This window comes from Argiope bruennichi, chromosome 5 (genome assembly GCF_947563725.1).
Source record: "Argiope bruennichi chromosome 5, qqArgBrue1.1, whole genome shotgun sequence".
In the NCBI taxonomy this organism is placed as follows: Eukaryota; Metazoa; Arthropoda; class Arachnida; order Araneae; family Araneidae; genus Argiope; species Argiope bruennichi.
Window position 1 is genome coordinate 74,758,342 of NC_079155.1, and position 20,979 is coordinate 74,779,320.

The 20,979-nt window shown below is 29.1% G+C and overlaps 1 protein-coding gene across 1 annotated transcript in view; it reads left to right on the forward strand.

The window, feature by feature from the left end:
• The first annotated feature begins 6,070 nt into the window (after positions 1-6,070).
• Positions 6,071-20,979, forward strand: part of LOC129968176 (uncharacterized) — a 54,641-nt gene continuing 39,732 nt past the window's right edge. The window contains exon 1 of the mRNA XM_056082013.1: positions 6,071-6,507. The gene's annotated coding sequence lies outside the window, so the exon portion shown is untranslated. The remainder of the gene's footprint in view (positions 6,508-20,979) is intronic.

A 20,979-nucleotide genomic window follows, 5' to 3' on the forward strand; every position in this document is an offset into this window, starting at 1 on the left:
AAATCAAGATGCTCTGTTTTATACAGTATTATCTTTTTTCAAATAATATCAAACATTTTGCCGATACATTTATTTTTTTAGTGCATTTTTACTTTCTCGTATATGTAGTATAGTGAAAGTATAGTAATCGTCAAAAATTCGAACAAAAGATTTTGACGAATCTCCACTTTTTATACCCCCTTGAGTTCGAAAAACACATTTTTAGAAAATAGCTGCCTATCTGTCTAAGACAAAGATAACTCAAACAAGTTTTGATCTAGATGGTTGAAATTTGGTATATGGTCTTTAGACCGAATTTGCATACTTTTATAAATTTTTGAGTCAAATTTGTTCAGAAGACTCAATCTGTTCGAATATAAGCTAATATGGTAATTACAAAACGAAGAGAGCTAGATAGATATAATTCGGTTTACAGATTTAACATCTATAGTGTAGGCAAGTAAAAAGTTTTGAGTCAGATCTAATGAAGGGTTGACCATCTGCCGGTATATACTTTCAGAAGCATGTAAACGCTATAACTAAAAAACGCAGTCGTATATATCGAATCTGATACGGAATTTTGTGACTGCAAGTGCAGTTTTTTGTCAAATTTTAGGTCGCGGTGGCCTGGTGGTAAGCTCTCGGCTTGTGAGCCGTAGTGTTTCAGGTTCAAGACCCGATTCCACCGAAGAACCATCGTGTAAGGGGGTCTGTTGCACGTTAAATCCGTCATGCCAAACGTCCTCCCGCTGGTGTGGTGTGGAGAGAGGGGTGCCAGCTCAGGTGTCATCCTCGTCATCTGACCGCGTTTCAAAATTACGAGGTGGGTCCCAAAATAGCCCTAGTGTTGCTTTACAACGGGACGTTAATATAACTAAACTAAACTTGTGTCAAATTTTTGTTTCAATCGATTGAGAAAACCATGTAAAAAGTACAAATTCCCATTTTTCGAATATTTTTAACCACTTTCTAGTAATTAATCGCCAGATAACTCAACAGGGATAACATTATATATTTAATAAAAAAAAGTTAAATATCGTAAAAAGTTAATATATCGTAACTATGGTGCACCAATGTCGTGCAAGGTACTCTCTGGCATGGCAAATTTATTAGAGAGCATGGGAGAAAGTTTTTAGGAGACCACTCAAGCTGATTAAATCTATTTATTGCTCAATCTATATTACTGATATACGTGAAAATTTACTTTCTTTGAGAAAACAAGAAATTTAATTCAAAACTCTTTAAGCATATTGACTTTAATACGTCCATATGCTTGAAGATTTAATGCAAGTGTTTTAAAAAATCAACATCATAAAAAAAAGTCTACGTTTGAAAACTAAAAAGAATGTAAATGTATCCTCCATCGAAATTCCTAAAGTGTATGGGAAGTGATTTTTATATGAGCAGTAATAAAAAACTTTTTAGTCTACAATTTTAAATCAAATATCCATATTCTGATACTCCTTCAAAGTATGCTTAAAATCACCCCATTCAGAAAGAGGCATGAAGTCATCGAGTCGTAAAGAAGTACCATTTTATGTTGCCCCCGCCATATTCAAAAAGCAAAAGAATTTGTTCTTCATTTTATAAAATGAACACTTTTAAAAAAGAAAATGAAAGAAAATGTCAGATATATCGAAATGGAGAGAAAGGCAAAATCTCAAGAAAGAGTTTTTTTTTTTTTTTTTTTTTTTTACTTTTCTGCAGCTTTATATTGAAATAGTGAAGTTGTACGAAAAAAATTCAAATTGCATTTATATTTTACCTTTGTAGATCCATAATACACATGTTTTCAAACTAGATTTTTTTCATTCCTGCGTATGTGATTTACTGAAGGAGTTATTTTTTTCTTCCTGATGTTATTTTTAGTGCTTTGGTACTGCTTCGTATTCAGACAAAAACCAAGTAAGTCTTTTTTTTTATTTTGATTCTATTCAATGTATTTTTTATTTGTAACAGCTCAAGAGGAATTTATTTAAATAAAATTCATATAGAAAAAAATTGAAAATTAGTATGTCAAACTACTGAGTCAGGAGTTTAGAATTAGCTTGATTTCAGGAATTAAATTCTTTTAACTGCTAATTAATAATTGAAATCTTGTTAGTTTTAATTAAGTAATATTATGACTTATAAAGAAGGACTTTTATTTTTACAGTACATTCTAAAAATAATAAAACAATTTTAAATTATGACTTATAAAGAAGGACTTTTATTTTCACAGTACATTCTAAAAATAATAAAACAATTTAAATTTTATAAGTGAAAATTTTCATCTCACGATATTCAAATCATGAAACATGAGTATGTTCTATTTTAACTCACTAGAACATTTTAAAACGACTTTGTTCCTAAAATGGAGGTTTTAGGGCTGAAACTATTTTTATAATGATATTGTGTAATTGACCAAGGTTCAGTCTGTCCACTAAATGAAAGGTCCAACATGTCCAATTTGTTTCTCTAAGAATAGTTTACTGCTAAAACGATAATTCAATTTCCCCTTACGCTTCGGTAGGGTAGAGTAATTTTAAGGTTGCCACTTTCAAAAGGTTACAATGTGTCTTGAGAACTTTTTACAATTTATATGTATGATATTTTTGAAAATATTTTTATATGTTTCAAGTTTCGTTTACTCTGATAATATTTTTTACTAGCTACTCATTCAATTATATTAAGTCTCACCTGTATAATAAAAATCAACCTGAATCAAATTAAAATGGTGCGAGACATGGCTCTTTCCCATTTCTTCAGATAAGCATACATTGATATACTTCTTTAGTAAAAAATCACTTCAAATATGTCAATTTTATCTAAAAACAAAATTAATACCATGAAAATCAGTAGCCAGTATCTTAAGTTTAAACTTTTCGGCAAATGTGACCTTCAAGTATCATTTTCGCATTCTCCAAGCAAAAGTGTTGAAATAATTGAATACAATTAGATGCATCGCAGGAACCACCTGAAATTTTTTCGCTTATTTAATTTAATAAGAATAGTCAATTTAAAAAGTGATGTAAATGAGAGTTCGATTGTCAAATATTTTTAGCTTCAAGCAATACTTAATTCAAAGAAATGAAAATTTTATATCTCTCTGTTCTCAGAATTACCACGGATTCATCGAGATGGACCCAAAACTCATGTGTTTAAAAAGAAACGTTATCTCCTTTCACAGTGCATTTCATTTTTCTGCTATTAAATTTCTACTTTCTCGTATACGTAGTATAAAGAAAGTATAGTAATCCTGACAAATTTATTAAAGACTAGCCGCCTTTGACGACCAGCCAGTTCACCAATCTTAATGTTCGTTAAAATTTTAATAATTAAATATTTTATACAATTTCTACTTTAATAGCTTCTTCATCAAAATATTTTAAAACTTCAAATTTTGATAGTCATATAATTAATTCACTCATAATATTATAAAGGCCTTCAGTCATAACGTAATATGTATCTCTCTAATTTTCTGTTAGCTCCCGTAGAATTTATATTTTAAATTAAAGTGGAAAGGATTAATCTGCAATTAATATAATAATATTTTTTACTGAAACAAAGTATTTTTTTTTTGTAATATGATTACTGAAACAGAGTCACTGAGCGTTTAAACTTTATGGGCACTAAAGAATATCTTTCTTAATTTAGGTAATATTTCAAAAATTTGTCAACAAAATTTTCCCAGATTCATCATGACCAGATAGAATAATTAACAATGTTTAATTTTAAATGCAACAAACACTAAGAAAATAAAACGAATCGTTTAAAATAATCGGTTGAAAACAGGTTAAAAAAAAGTACTTAAAACTATAAGCATATACATAAGCTAACATAAATGCAATTTAATTACAAAAGCAAGCAACTAACCTAAAAATAATTTAAATCCAGTTCGCATCCGTTGTTAATAATTGTCAACAATCAGAACACAATGCGCATGCGTGAATTTTCAACGCCAGTTACGGTAACACAGATGCGTGAATTTTTCTGCGACAGTTGGGGTAATGCAGATTATGCAGATTAGTAATTTTTAATTTCCTTTATTCTGTTTTATTTTAATTCAAAAGTACTTCAAAATGAATCTGAAAGATCGATTAATTAACAATGCTTAAATGCATCAAACATTGTTTGAAATAATGGGCCGAAAAATCTTAAGCCAAGCCTCATGAGAGTGGGGGAAAAAACTGAAGCCTTATTCATTTGGCGGCGGGGAAAATTAAAGGATTATTTTGGTGGGAAAGTTAGTTCTTAATTTATAATTAAAATTCTAATTAAAAAAAAAGGACCTTAGGTGCACATTCCCGACTTCCAAGGTATACATGTATCAAATTTGGTAGCTGTAGGTCAAATGACCTGGCCTGTAGAACGCCAACACACTCACACACACATTGAGCTTTATATAAGTATAGATTATACGAGAAAGTTTGGGGAAGACCACTCCAACTATATCCCCTTTATTAACTATGTCCCTTTACGAATCAATTACTTTCTTGTTCATATAATAATATTTGTTATAAGAGCAACTGAAGAGGACTTACACCTTAAACATATCATTTCTTTAAAGACGCTCTTAAAAACATTTCCAAGCATCATATTATACAAAATGAAAATATTATCCTTTTTTATACAACAATAAAAAAATGACATGAGAATACCACCTATCTTATCTGTATTTCCATTCAAAAATACCGCTTTGAGAGAACCACATCTTTGTTTAAAATTATTTGGAATTCCATTGGGAAAACAAAACACTGATTTCAAAAAATGCTACCAAAAACTATCATATAAATTCCGTAGTAATAGTTAATATTTCATTATTCGAAGAAATGCAAGAAAAATTTCATCAATTTTTGATTAATGTCACTTTTGCCTGCGAAGCCTAGGCAATACTCATAGCCTTATTTCATTACTGCAACACGAAGACTCAATACATAACGCTCTTTCAAATAACCTCTTACTATTAAGTGGATTAAGAATTTTAATCATAACTCTCCACCGATTATTCAACTCTTACAAAGGTATTTATTACAAATTACGACCGGATACTTTCTATAGAATTTTTATAGCCGTAATGGCATCGGAAAAATTTGATTGGCATGCAATCATTAAAGAAAAACTCAAGATATTCTAATTCTTCTCAATCTCATTATTGTTACTACCAAATAAGCCAATTTTAAAGAAATATTTGTATGGGAAAATAAGAATTAAAGGCAAAATTTCCAATATATAAATTTACTTCCAATCAAATTCCGTCTGTATCTGTTAAAGCGAAGTGAGTGCATTCTCCTGTCCCTTTTCGAATCCAAATAATCCCTACCAATGAAAAATTATTTAGATGCGGTTTATCACCATCTTTGCCAAACAACTTCTAGAGGAAATTCGAGCCGAAAAATGTATCTTGTTTACTAGTTCAAAATATAGAACCAACTTTGAGCCAAATTAGGAACTGATTCAGTACGAATTATTAATTGTAGTGTTGCTACTGAATTCCTATGATCGTCTTTGGCAGCATTGTTGAAAGAGGATTTTGTTTCCCCAATAGGATGCCAAGTTTACACTCGGCCAGTTACAAGACGGCCAGTAGGAGACGCATGTGTAGAAAGGCTGAAAAATGCTGTTCGGTCAATGGCAAATAATTGCCCCAACTAGACAACAACATGCTGCTGCATTGTATTTTTTTCTTACTGCGCATGCGTTTGTAGAATTTGGCGTTTTCTTGGCGTGAAAATATTGATCACTTATCATAGATTAATCCAGACATTTTTTGCTCTTTATTCTCTTTGATGCGATATTGTGTGTGAGTGTGTTTTTTTAATTTTATTTCTTATTTTTTTTCTAAAGTTTTCCAAATTTAAATATTTTCACATTTTATTTATTTTACCGTGTTTTTTGTGTTAATATCCATCATTTTAATGCGATACGCAGTGAAAAAGAAAATTTTAGGGATACCAAAATGGCAATTTATAGCTAAGCATGGAATGCTTAATATATCACGCATGGAATGCTTCTTATGAAATTATGGCAAACCTAAATACAGTCCCTTTCTACGCATGCACTGCCTACTGGCCGTCTTATAATTAACCGAGTGTAAACCCGGCAATATTCTAAATGAATTTTAAACAAAGATTTCCTGCTTGGAATGGATCTTCGATCTAACAAAGTTATTATGCAAGAAAATCAACTATATTCCTAGATTTTTAAAAAATAGTTCTTATCGACATACTGAGTAAAGCATTCCAAAGTCCTGATGAAACTACGCTTTTCTCACCTTTTCCGCAATTAGAGACAAAGCGACTGGAAACAATTATATGTTTCAAATACCCCAATCCAACTGCCACCCTATAACCATTTCCTGCTTTATTACGCTTCAACTATTCATTGTCGATTGAAATAAGAGGTCGAAAGCTTATATTGGTTGCAAATACAAATATGTGGAATACGTCTGATTCACAGTAAATGAAGATACCCGATAAGCTTTATTACTAGCTGTGGAGTTACTCCAATATTGTGAAATGACATCCGTTGAGGCGTTGGATTTCTATGGTAAGTACGATTTAGATTTATTAAAGCCATATTACTTTGCATTCATTGTAGAATTTGAAAATTCCTCGAATTCCGTATAGGAATTGTCTTTTGTTGAACTACACTGTTATTTAATTATTGAAATTTCTGATACATTCTGGCTTTTATTGCAATATGTTACAAATAATTCTAAAGTTTAATCATTTAGCTGTATTTTATACTGTGAAGTGTGTTTTACATGTTTTGCAAATCAGTGTAAATATAGCATTAATTAAATACAGACGATAATTTTGAAAATAATTCCAAAGACTATACAGTTGACAAATCGTTTGTACAACGATGCAGATTATACTTGATGTTCATTTTCATCTGTATTCTGAAGGAATGAGAAAATATAAAAGTTTTTCTTCATTGAACGCTATATTAATTATGTGATATTTATATCAAATATTTATTACATTTTTTTTATTTAAATAATTGTATTTTTACTCATTTCTAACTAATTTCACTGCCGTTATTTGTATACATTTTAATATGGCGACTATTGTGTTTTATTAAATGTTAAACTAAACGATTAATTACGATATATAAGTAATTAATTCTGTTAAACTTTTAATATTTTGCTGTATGATTTCAATCACTTTCATGTGAAGTAAATACGAGCTAAACAATGATTTCACTAACAAATTTTGCTTTTAATTGCATAATTATGGAGTTTTATAGCTAAGCATTGAAAAATAAATTTCGCTTTGTTATTTTAGGTTAAAATTTCTTTGCACAAATCGTAATTATTTTTAGTAATTTCGAAAATATAGAGTAATGTTGTATATTTTTAGCGTCGTTACAATTTCGTTTCCTAATTTTACATAGCTAGTTAATATAGTAAATTATTAATATAGTAATTGTAGATTAATATAGTAAATTATTAATATAGTAATTGTAGATTAATATAGTAAATTATTAATACAGTAGTGGTAGATTAATATAGTAAATTATTAATACAGTAGTGGTAGATTAATATAGTAAATTATTAATACAGTAGTGGTAGATTAATATAGTAAATTATTAATACAGTAGTGGTAGATTAATATAGTAAATTATTAATACAGTAGTGGTAGATTAATATAGTAAATTATTAATACAGTAGTGGTAGATTAATATAGTAAATTATTAATACAGTAGTGGTAGATTAATATAGTAAATTATTAATACAGTAGTGGTAGATTAATATAGTAAATTATTAATATAGTAGTGGTAGATTAATGTAGTAAACTATTAATATAGTTGTGGTAGATTAATGTAGTAAATTATTAATATAGTAATGGCTGATTAATGTAGTAAAAATTTTAAATTATGGGTAATACTCAAAGGTTGTATACATTTGAAAACATTTAAAATATTTTCACATAACTTGTATTTCAATTATATTTCTATTTATAATAAGGATACAAAAGCTATAAGATCATTTAAATGTATGAATGATATACTAGCAGATGTTTATATCTATGGTGGGCTTTTATAACTGATCGCATCATGAAGCCACTACATTTTCATTTCCCTATATAACCAATTTATAAAGTTTGTAATCATTTTGCAAATAGCATTATTTAATTATCCATTTGTGTTTGACTTAGGCTCGAAACCGGAACCTAATACTTAAAATTCAAGGTTCGAAATTCAAACTTATCAAAGAAATATCGTGCAAGCATGTCTATTTTATTTTAATGTCAGAGGTATATCCTCCCGTTAATATATCGGCAAGGTTTGAAATAAGAGGTTACCTCATCATCTGATCAAGGTTCAAATAAATTAAGATGTTCCTTCCAAAACAGCCTTCGTGTTGCTTATAAACTGAACGTAAAAATGACTAAGCAAATAAGCATATTTTTTGTAGTACACTTACTTCGAGAAGAGCATGAAATAGATTGAAGATATAATCTGGAAAATATGTAATGATTCATATTAATATATAAATTGAGCAGAAAAAGCTGTTACAATAACTGGCAATATCAAAAATCGAAAAAATGAATTGAATCTAAAATAATTTTAATTTAGAAAAATACGAAGGATTTAAGTTCCCTTTAAGTAAATATTTTATATGTAGTATTGGTGTCTGTTTAGAGAAATAGAGAATGTTTTAAAAATCTTATACAAAACTAGCAGACAATTTCACAGTGATTTGTATAGTAAAATTTTATTTCTTCGAAAAATCTCCTTACATGAAAAAAAAATAATAAGTATAGAATCAGATTTACCAGGGTAAGCTTACATTTGAGACTTTATCTGTCATTTTTCGATCCAAACATCCAATAAATAAGCTATATACGATAAATTTTTGACATCCGAATTTATTTAACTTCTTAATGAAATGACACATCCAGTCTGGAATATTTATTGTTATTTTAATATAGAGAACTTTGAGCTATTGAAGCATTTCTGAGAGATTTTTGCATTTCAAGTGAGTTAATGCTTTCACTTGCAGATTTAAAACTAAAGATTCAGTAATACGATGCGCATGTCGGACACTTCATTGATGGCGAAGGGGTTCATTTAATGTGTATAGTTTCGGTTATATATTATTTTTAATTAAATGGTAAAAATAAAAACTGTACTTGCATTATAGTGTTATTACTGTATCTGTTTGAAGATATACAAACTGAGGTGTAGTTTGAAGCACATGTAAAAGTTATGTGAGGTCAATGGATTCACAAGTAAAAAAAAGGATTGGGAAACGTTAACTTATAGTATATATGTTATCTTTTAAGCTCAAAAGCCGCTAACATTAATATAGTAAATTATATATATACGTAGGTAATCTGAAAATTAACTGATTTACTTCGTTAAAGTGTGTAATCAAGAGCATTTTTCCACATTTTAAGTAGGTAATGTGCGCATTAGCGGCTTCCGTATCATTAAAGTTCAAGTTTGTTTCCCTCATTCCCTTTCATTACTCCTTCCCTCCACTTTTAGTTTGATTTCTCCAACGTATGGCTGTCGTCGGTCGCTTTTATTTCTCATCATTGCATAGCTAATTCTATTTTCAAATTCATTTCTGACTCGAAACGAGTAGTGGGTTCAATAAATATGACTGCAAATCTAAATGTACCACAAATAGGTGTGATTGTCGCAAAAACCAGTTACTGTGTAATTCAAAGTGTCATCAATCTTTATATTGCACTAATAAGCAAGCATAATTTTATCATATGTTTCGCAAATTTTCCTTAATTGTAAAAAGGTATTAAGCCATTTAATTCTCTGTATTATAGTTTTTCAATTGACTGTTGACTGATTCTATCAACTAATTTGTTGTTTGCTTCATTGTTTTAACGTAATTCTTTAAATATAGAAAAATAAATAACATTATTGCAATTAAGAAAATTGGCATAATATTTTAAACCGTTTGATTATTTGTATTGAAGTTTTTCAATTTCATCAACTACTGCATTGATTATTCGATTATATTAACCTGACTTTTAACATATCAAAAAAATAAATGAACAACCTCTAATTTACGCGTACAGAAACGTTGCTGTTGTTCCAGCAAAGATCTTGTTTTCACTTTAACGAGTGTCTAGTAAGTAATGTAGATTATCTTGGTAATTCGTAGGTTACGTAGGTAATTTGAAAAATGAAAGTTTTCCGCACTTTAACGGATTACCCTAGTTAATGGGCAGATTGGCTAGCTAATCTGCAAATTAACTGATTTCTGCACTATAGAGGTAACATATATATATTGTTACGAAATTTCCGGGGTTCGTTTGGATAGTGGGAGTTATATGGCGTGGAGAACACTCAATCAGCAGGCGGCAGTAGAAAATAAAACAACAACGTTTATTTACACGTTGACACACAGGACAGCACAAAGACAACTATATACAGCACAGAAGACGATTATCTTCAGCCGAGACGTGCAGCATACAACAGCATACACAGCAGCATACAACAGTATACACAGCAGCTCTACTCCGTCGCTGCTCCGCTAGTCCCTGGAAGACGAGTTCTTCACCGTCGCTTCCGACTACACTTCGACTCCACTGGTCCACGACTCGACTCACCACTCCCCGGTAGCTGCGGGTGCTTCCTTTTATAGGTCTCGGGAGGCGGGGCTAGAAGCCTCTCAACCAATCAGGAACGTTCGAGGCGTATCTCCGTTCCTACTGGACGGATCGGGAAAATTCTCGATGTTTCGGGTATAATTTATTTTGGCACCAAAGTCGCCAAATGGTCGCCAAGTTTGTCGCGAAGCTCTGGGACCTCCCATGGAACCAACTATGCTGGAAAGCCGCATCGCAGATTCGTATCAATATATATATTGAATATTTTATGGAAAGTCAGACTCTGCATACCTCTGAACACTACAATATAGATTAACTCAGATGTATTTGCCAACCAAATATTCTAACTATATTACATGGAGTAGTTATGATAGGTAAAGAGGTTCACAAGTAAAAAAAGGATTGCGAAACTCTAGCTTAGAGTATATATACTGAAAGCCAGACTCTGCATACTTCTGCACACTACAATAAGGATTAACCCAGATGTGTTTGCCAAACAAATATTCCAAAAATATTACCAATAGTCCATTTCCTTTTTGATAATATCTTTCACGGAACAATGAAAAGAAAGTCCATTGCCTTTAATTGCTCGGAAAGTTTTCCGGCAGTTATTTCCACTGATTGGCGGCTGACTTGGCCACCGTCCATTTACAAACATTCCCTTTTGTTGGCTGAGCTTTCCATCTTGCTTGCTTTTGACAATGCTTAATCTTCTTTTTTCCTCCGAGGTAGGAAAGGAACAAATGTTTGCTCCTCAAGTTTGTTTACATCTATTCATTACTCTGAGAAAAGATATTTGTATTACTTTGGTTCTTCCTTGAGTTTCTAGATTGCTGATTTTTGCTTTTTTTTTCTCTTAAAACAAACTATAATATTCATATGTCACTTGAAAAATCATTTATTTTTTATACTTGATTTGCCTTTAACCCTTTCACCGTCCTCTCCTATCCAAGGAAACTCCCCATCGATCCTTTGTTTTCCGCAGTATTAGAACAAACAAAAATAAAAACACAAAGAAGTAAAAAATTTATAAAGCGCTTTAAAATGTAAAATAGCGCTTGTAGTACGTTACGGCCACCCTGAAGAAGTTTTGAATGAACGCGCTAAATGCGCTACGGACGACGAAGAGGTTAAATAACGTATTTACAATTTTCAATTCTTTCACCATTATTAAAATTTTACTAATTTTGACCAACTAATTTAATCAGTCTTAAATAAATAAGTTTAATTAACTAATTGGCCATTAGTTTTATTCGTAATAATGACTTCATTTTTGTACATTAAAATTTAAAGACCAGAAAGATTATATTTTTAGCAAATTTAATTTTAACTATTTGAATTTGTAAAGATATGAAAAAGTCAGCATTTCCTATAATTGAATACCATTCTGCGAGGGCTGCCTAAAAGTATCCGACCGTGAATTTTCCTGCTTCCGGTAATAAAACTAGAACGACACCACTCTGACTAATGGAAGAATGAGAATAAACGCAATGAATTTTTATGCACAGTTAATTTTTTTTCCCACCATATTCGAGTATTCCTAAGACCAGAGCTTTGGATGACGTAAAATTAGCAGTTGCATCATGACAATGTTCCGGTTCATTTGTCACACCAAATCCAGACTTTCTTGGCGAAACACGGCATTCCAGTCGTCTCCCAACCTCCGTACTCTCCAGATATGGTTCCTTACGACTTCTGGCTGCTTCCGAAATTGAAGATGCCGTTGAAAGAATTCCGTTTTGAGGGTAGAGAAAAGCTAATACAGAAAGCTACGAAGGAGATGAAAGCCATTCCAAAAGAAGCCTTTCAGGAAGTGGAAGGATTGGTGGGCTATTTGTGAGAAGGTGCAAAGAGCCTACTTTGAAGGGGATTGGGATCCCAAATTCGTCATGTTAGTAATATATTTTACCAAAGGTCTGATACTTTTTAGACAGCCTTTGTATATCAGTATAACTAAAATCAGAATGGCAATTCCTACAAGAACAAATTGCTCCATTTTGAAGAAACAAAATTTGTATCTAAAATTCTAAAATCTTATTAAAAGAATATAATTAGTTACTCAAACAACTAATTGAATTTAAATAGCTAATTAATTGTTTTATAAAGATCACAGAAATACATATACTATTTTAAACATACAAGTTGTAGCTCCAACATTCATATGGTACTTTGCATTGTCAAGAATTTTAACATTTAGTATTTTTAATGAAAATCTTCAAGGAATTTAAGGAAAAATTGAAATATGATATTTAGAATTTGTCATATTTAAAATTTCCGGTTTATAAAAAGAATATCTTTTAAGAAATAAATTAATATATTCCCAAAAATTGATTCTATTATTTATGTAAATTATTTTTCGATTTCCAAAATAAAAAAGATAAAAAGATAAATATTTTAAAGGTATATTTTATTTCCAGCTGTATTAAAATTTATTGAGTATAAAATTGGCATTATCGCATCTATTTTGCTGGAAATAAACTTTAGAAATAGTTGACAATAGAAAGCTTTTATTGTTGTTGTTTAAAATTGTTAAAATTTATTTTTCTAATAGATAGAAAAATAAATTTTGTGTAATTTGTTCACCAAAAATGCCATTTATAATTAATTTTCAATTATGTTATCTTAAGTGTAATATTTTATCCTAATTAGCTCAAAAAATATTTTTTTAAACGTCAGATTCTAACACCTCTCAAATTCCTGTTGTTTTGATAGTTTTACAACTGTTCTCTTACCTTTTTAATAAATTCATGTCCCATAAAATCATAACATTAAAAATTTAAGTGCCTGGATTATCTATTTTAGCTTGTACGTTGTCTTTCATAGTAATAAACTCTCTTTTCATGAATCTTTATGTAAACCATGCAAATATTAAACAAAATCCTTCTTCCTTAGCTTTTGGATCCATTTTTTCAGAAAAGAATGAATACAAATGAAAGAAAAACGAGTGAATATTTCAAACCACTTTTATTGTTAAATGAAATAATGAAAATGCCTTGAATTTCAATGCATCAATGAAACTGAATGTGGGAAAAAAATGTGGGAACAAGGTTTAAAAATATGGGAAAATGTATTTTAAAAAAATGTCGAAACTCAGAAAAACTAAATGACAATTAAGTTGCCGTTATTAAAACGTTAATTTTAAATTTGTACAAAACTCAGCTTTATACAATATTATTTTGGGGGTTAATGCGGTCCTCCCCCCCCCCTCCGCCTATAAAATCTTTCAAATTTTTATAAAATTAGAATTATAACTTCAAAAAAAATCTCTTCCGTGTGCATATTTCCAACATTATTCAAAATTAGCCTGTGTTAGGTTTGGTAATTGTAGATTTAAAGTTCTCCCTTGTAGGGCGCCAGGAGCCATGATGGTACGCTTTCAGCTGCGGGGCCGGAAGGTTCCGGGTTTGAGACCCTATCCCACCGAAGAACCATCGTATGAGCAGATCTGATGCGTACTAAATCCGTCAGGGGCAAATGTCTTCTTCCTGGTGTGGTAAAGAAGTTCGAAGAGGGGGTGCCATATCAGGTGTCGTCTTCGTCATCTGACCGTGTTTCTAAATTATGAGGTCACTCCAAAATAGACCTAGTTTTGCTTTAAAACGAAACGTTAATATAACTAAAATTGTAGAGCGCTAACGCAGTCACACAAAATTCTCCTTTATTATAAGATATTGAAACATCGTTATTAAAGAAATGTTTAAAAATATATTTATTAATGCTCTGTGTATTACGTTTCCCTTGAAATAGAAAAACAAGATCATCTGGGAAAAAAGATCAATGCGTTGAATCTATTTCCTTCTTCACATAATCATTTATTTTTAAACATACTTTAGTTACCACCACATCAGTGAACCAAATGTCCTCCTGTTGGTCTGATTTGGAAGTTTGGAGAAGGGATGCCAATTTAGTTGTCGTCCTTGACATCTGACAGCGGTTCAAAATTCTGATGTCCATTTCGAAATAGCCCTAGTGAGGCTTTAAAATGGGACGTTAATAAAAGTAAACTAAAACTGTAGAGTGCCAACACAGTCACATAATATTCTCCTTTATTAGAAAATATTGAAACATCATTATAATTATTTGAAACATCATTATTTCAAAATATATTTATTAAGGCAAAATGCAGGGCGTTTTTTTGAAACAGGAAAAACGAGATCATTTCGGAAAAAGATCGATGCATTGAACCCTTTTCCTTATTAACGTAATCGGTTATTTCAAAACATACAAAACATTCCGTCATTTCACCGAAGCACTGCTTATTTAGAAATTTTAACCACTATATAAGCCTTTTGATGATAAAGCGACCTTTAAAATTCGTCTCAATAAAAACCTTTATTCTAATATTATTTAACAAAATAAAAACTTTTCTAATTAAAATGCATTTTTATCGAAACGTTTTTCTTCTAACAATTCCCTGGGGAAATAACCTGTATTAATAAACTTGTCCTTCGAAATTGGTTTGTGCTAAGAGAATTGAAAATGTATCTGAAAGCAATTCTTTAAGAAACAATGTATTTGTCTAACGTATCATTCTTTATAAATCAATAATGCATCTGTAGTTTTATAGCCGATAACTATCTTCAGATAGTTATCGGCTCTTAAATTGAAATGAAGTAATATTTATCGAAATTCTATCTAGAAGATAAATCCTATATTATCTCTATATAGTATCAGTTTTCAAATAGAAATAACTATTTTTCTTTTTTATTGTTGGGAATATTTAATCGCAATCTTGGTTTGAAAACTTTACTTGATCTATAAATAAGGCTACATTAAAACTGATATCTTTAAATTATTTCTAAAGATTTGCCTACAGTATCTAATTAGAATTTCAATTTTAATAATCGAAGATATCAATAAAATCATTGAAGAAATGCTTCCTATTTACACAAACTTTCTTTACTGCCCCTTTTTCTTTCACCTTTTTTTTTAAATTTATTGAACTTTATGATATCCAATAAATAGAAACTGTCTTGGATCACATCCTGGTTGTTAATAAAAGTAAAAATATAATAAGTAAAAAATACCTGAATTAAGTATTAGTATCAACTATAAGGATGTTTTGAATTTTACTTCAACAATAAAATATGTTGCTTTAAAATATTTTTTAAAAATTAATTAAAATTAGGAAAAAAAATTATTCTGTAAATTTGGTGTCACTTAAATGACAATTTTCTTAAACATTTAAAGATCAAAAAATTCTATTTTGAACAGAATTTTTTTGGAAGTTATGGCGAAATAACTAATAAAAATTTTCGCTTGATCTTTAATCACAATTTTTAGAAATATAGCTTCGGGATGAACATTCTTATTTCTCAAAATAAATATTACTAAGTTTGGTAACTCTGGGTCAAATGGTTGGCCTTGTAGACCACTATCATACACACACACACATTTCTCTTTATTATTATTAGTGATAACCGTATTTTGTAATCAGCAAGAGTAATGAATATATTTAATTTCAAGTAAATCTTTTATTCATGATTTGAAATTCATGACTCGGTCCAAAATATTTTTAAGAACAAATTGTGATGAATATTAAAATCTGGTTGTTTTTAAAAGCCTTTCATATGATCTTAATGTTCAAGTGCGCCTTCCCCATGGAATCAAGTACCATGACAGCGTAGTGCCATTGTAAAATTATGTGTCTGCGTAATGAATTGCAACTTGTTCAGTGGCGAGGAAAAAAGAGACTCTCGATTTTATTCTGGGGTCATTCATCATAGTCATAAAAAAGGTATTATTCGAAAAGAATTAACGTTTACTTAAAGGTTTTTTAATTAAATATTTCATAAGTGGCTGCCTACATAATGAAATAAAAATACCCCCCCCCAATAGTAATTTCTATTTTTCTTATTCAAACATTAAAAGTTTTTTCTAGAAATAAAATTTCAGCAATCAAGAACTATTCGTTTCGAAATTATGAGCTAACAAAATTTTGATCTTCTAATGTTTAAAAAAAATTGAACTTTTATTGAACTTATGTTTAAAAAATAATATAGTTATTGACCTCAACTCTCTTTTTATTATAAAAATATAAGGTCTTCTATATATTTTGCACATATATTTATCCTTAAAAAGTAATTTTTAATATAAAAAATTAGAGATTTAATTATTTTTAAATCCCAATACACTTAAATTTGGGCTTAAATCAAAGAAGAAAGTCATGTAAATAGGAGCATGCAAAAGTGCATCCCATTCTTATTCATCGTATTTCCATAACATTAAGTTTTCTTTTTGCCTCCGAAACTTTCTTTTTGTCTTATTGGTGAACTCACAAATTTCAAAATGACGATAGCATTTCATTTGTCCTTCAAATGCAGTTAATCATGCATCTGTTGAATCAAGTATCATTTTCCTCATTGTCATTGTTGTTTCCTCATCGTCAGGGTATAAAATTAAGAAATCAAAGCAAAAAAAAATTTCCCTTTGTCATAATACTTTTATAATTGTCTCTGCTTTTAAGTGTGGGTGATAATCTGTCCTTGTGGTCAGCTGGAATTTCTACGCGCCAGCTCAGGTAATGTCATTGAAATACTATAAGTAATTACTAAAAAATGGAAATCTTATTTCCTAATAAATATTTTATAAGATTGTAATGATTTAATTTTAGAAACATACTGACCAAATTATTTCTCTGTATATTTAATGCAGAAAAATCAATTTTCAGTAACAAGAAAAGGCGGATTTCTGTTTGTTTATTATATTGAAGTTTATTAATGCGCTAAATTATTCTCAAAAATATTTAAGATTTCATAAATGTAATCTGCTGTAATTCTAAGTATTATTATATTGTATGCAATCATAAATGAAATAGAAAATAATTCAGGCGTGAAAACGTTATTGGATAACACATTTCGTATTAATTTGTTTTACATTCATTCCCTACACATGTGCAAGTGAAGCGTTTCAAATAATTTTAATGATTCATGAAATATTGATTGATATTTTACCACTCCTTTTTTTTTCACCACGACTGTATGTCTTTTTTAGTCGTAGTGCAACTTCGTTTTTGTTTCTTTATGTAACTTGAATAAAACTCTAACGAATAAAAAGAACGTTCCTTTTGTAGTTTTCGACAAAGCATGAAATCACTCATTTGAATATATAAAAATACAATAAAAGTAATTTGATTGCCAAAAAATATTCTTAAAAAATTATCAAAATTTCGAAACAAATTTTAATGAATCTAATTTAGAATTATTAAAAATGTTTTTTTTATTATGCAAAAATATTTTTATATTATAATATTACAATTTTGCTTGATTTTTTAATTAGCATTTCCAAAAGTCGCCCTCCAAAGTATATATATGTCAAATTGGTAACTCTAGGTCAAACAATGTGTTCTATAGAAGGCCATCATATATATTATATTTTATTATTAATAAAGATTATTCTTATGTCTAATTTATTAAAACTTCGTAAAAGTCAACACTGAAAATGAAATTACCTTTCATTTCGATGATAACATGTTCTTTTTCAATAAATGAATTTTCATTGATTTTTGTAGCAATACTAATTTTCGAGGTAATTTAATTTAGCACTAAATTAATTCTATCAGATTGTGGATTGTGAAAATTGCTATTTCAAACAAATGAATTTCTTTTATTTAAAAAGAAATTTTGATTCAGCATGGAATTGTGAATTTGGCTTTATTTGATTACCATCAACTCGGCGAGTCGGTATGTAAACACTTTTAATTAAACATTTATTTTCGTAATTTCCGCTGCGAAAATGGAATATTTTTCTAAAATCCCTTTAAAAAAAATCTTATTAAAATCCCTTGAGAAATGATTACATTAATGGTATTCGAAATGTTAAGCAATAAAAATTTTGCAAATGAATGTCAGGAAAAAACAATGTTTACAGATTTTCTGACATTTAAATCACTATAAACCATTCATTAAATGAAATCATATATTCAGTATATAAAATGTAAATTTCCACATACATATTTATAGCACTTATCTTGTCCACTTACCAAAAGAACAAATGTAAATATTTTTTAGCTATGCTTACTTTCTTTGTATGTGAACCAAAAGATAGAATAAGTATAACAATTGTCGAAAAGTTCAACGTCAAAACTTTGATAACTTTTAATAATTTGTTCCAAATCCGTGTGACCGAATGACATAGTTTTGACAATATTCCGGAATATTTATCCTCTTATATTTATTTATCCATAAGAAACGATAATTCTTATAAGAGGAAAAAAAATCTTCACTCAGTGAAACTAATATACACAAAAATTCATTTCTACAATCTTTAAGAATATGAACTTTTTTTAGAGATGCAGCGAAAAAGTTGATAACAAAAATAAGGCATAAATAACATTAGTTGAAGAAGTTCTAGTTTTAAGAAATACGTTTCAAACAAATGTTATAAAAGTTTCAAATTTGTTATTTTTTTAAAGAATTTTATATTAAAGAATTCTATTTCTTTATTCTTGAAAATTTTAAGTATAATTCATATTCTTCGAGTTCATCTTGAACTTCAGGGCAATTTTCCGTCAAAAAAAAAGACTATAAAACTCTAAAAATAAGTTTCGAAATTATTAAATTTAGAATTCTTTCTGAAGAAAATAGATTTCAGTTTTATTTTACAGTTACTGTTGAATTGTGTCAATGAATATGTTTTTATTTTATTTCTTAAAATTTATTTCAACTAATTTTATAAATATCTATGTATTAATAAGATTATTTCAAACATAAGGCTAGATTTTTAGAGAATTTGTTGCAAATCTTTTTTTATATACTTTTATGCTTTTCATTTGAAAAAAGCAAAATATTATGATTATTTGCGCTAAAGTTCTAAAAGTAGAAAATAATAGAAATAATAAAATTTTAAAAATAAATCTTTACTAGTAATCAAAAAGGTAGAAGATATTTTTTTAATCAAAAAAGTATGACATTAGTTTTAATTTACAAAATCTGAGACTTAAGTTAATATTTAAATAAGTTTTAATTTTTCAAATTAAAATCGGTGGAATAGTTTTCACAACAGTTAGTGAAATAAATTTTTTCCCTATATATAATCGTAATTATATTTTTAATATATGTATACTATATATTTAATATATAATATAAATATATTAAAAATTCTTCGATTAAGATAAAAAAAATGAATAAAATGTATATATTTCGTTCATCGTCTATTTTAATCGTAGAATTTTTTATTTTAGTTATCTTGGTGAAAAAAAGTGTAAGAAATTTAAAATGTTAATTTAGAATTCTTGGCTTAAAGTTAAATTTTAAATGCAGTACCTTTAATTCAATAGATTAATTTTTTTAATTAATTGAAATTTAATTTTTTGACTATCAATTAAAAGCACGAGGAACATATTTTAATGGAATTCTTAATATGGTGTAATGTTTTTTATTGTATTCAAAACTTTTAAAATAAGTTGATGCATTTCTAATTAAATCAAATTTCATAATCTTTGTTTCGTCATTTTGAATTGTAACATGCTTATCGCATGTATTTATTCATATTAATATTCATTCTCAGAAATTTTATACCAAGTTAAACAGAGATCCTACGTTGACAAAGATTCACACAGTCCATTGCCAAATTGAGGAAGGCTAACTTTTCTACCAATCAATAAAAACGTTTTCTGGCAATTCACTTTCAACTCAATGACAATGAAAATTCCCATTTCGATCGATGAAATCCGGGATTGGATCTTCATCGATTCCAATATTTCATTCATTAATATTCCGAAAGAGAACATTTCAAAGGAAGAGAGTTGAATGTTTACTAACCGCTAATTACTCGTATAATGAGTCGCCAAAAGAAGTTTTTAAATTAAATTGAGAGAGGTAAAATGCAAGACTAAACTACTATTTGCAATTTATATTTGAAGAGCATTTTTTTTAAGTTTATGGTAGGTCCAGAATTAAGTAATCTTTGTTCTTTCCAGAATTAAATTACAGTCCTCTAAATATATAACAAACTTTTTCTACTCAAATGAAATTGTTGATTAATTTTTTTACTTACATTCGTGCAAAACTATTTCTCCTCTCTCTCTCTCTCTCTCTCTCTCTCTCTATCTCTCTCTCTCTAATAATGTGTTTAATAAGCCGACGGTGGGACATCAGGGGGAGTAATTGGAAATATTTACTTATTTAAAATATTTTTTAATGATTTTTTTTAATTTACTGTCAATAATTCATCAGAAACATAAAATGAAATTTTTTGCTCTTCGAAGGTTGAATATTCAGAAATAGTTGCATGACTTGCTGAATCAAATTATGACTATAGTTTCATCAAAAATTTCTGTTTTTAGATTATACAAAATGTGACAATCGGCGTCAATCTTTGAAAAGTGAAACTTTCAAAACTAATTAAGTCTGATTCCGACGAACTAATTAAGAGCTTGTTAAAGGGGATACCATTTGTCCTTGGGATGAGCCGAGTTAGAACAAATATTGTAGACAGA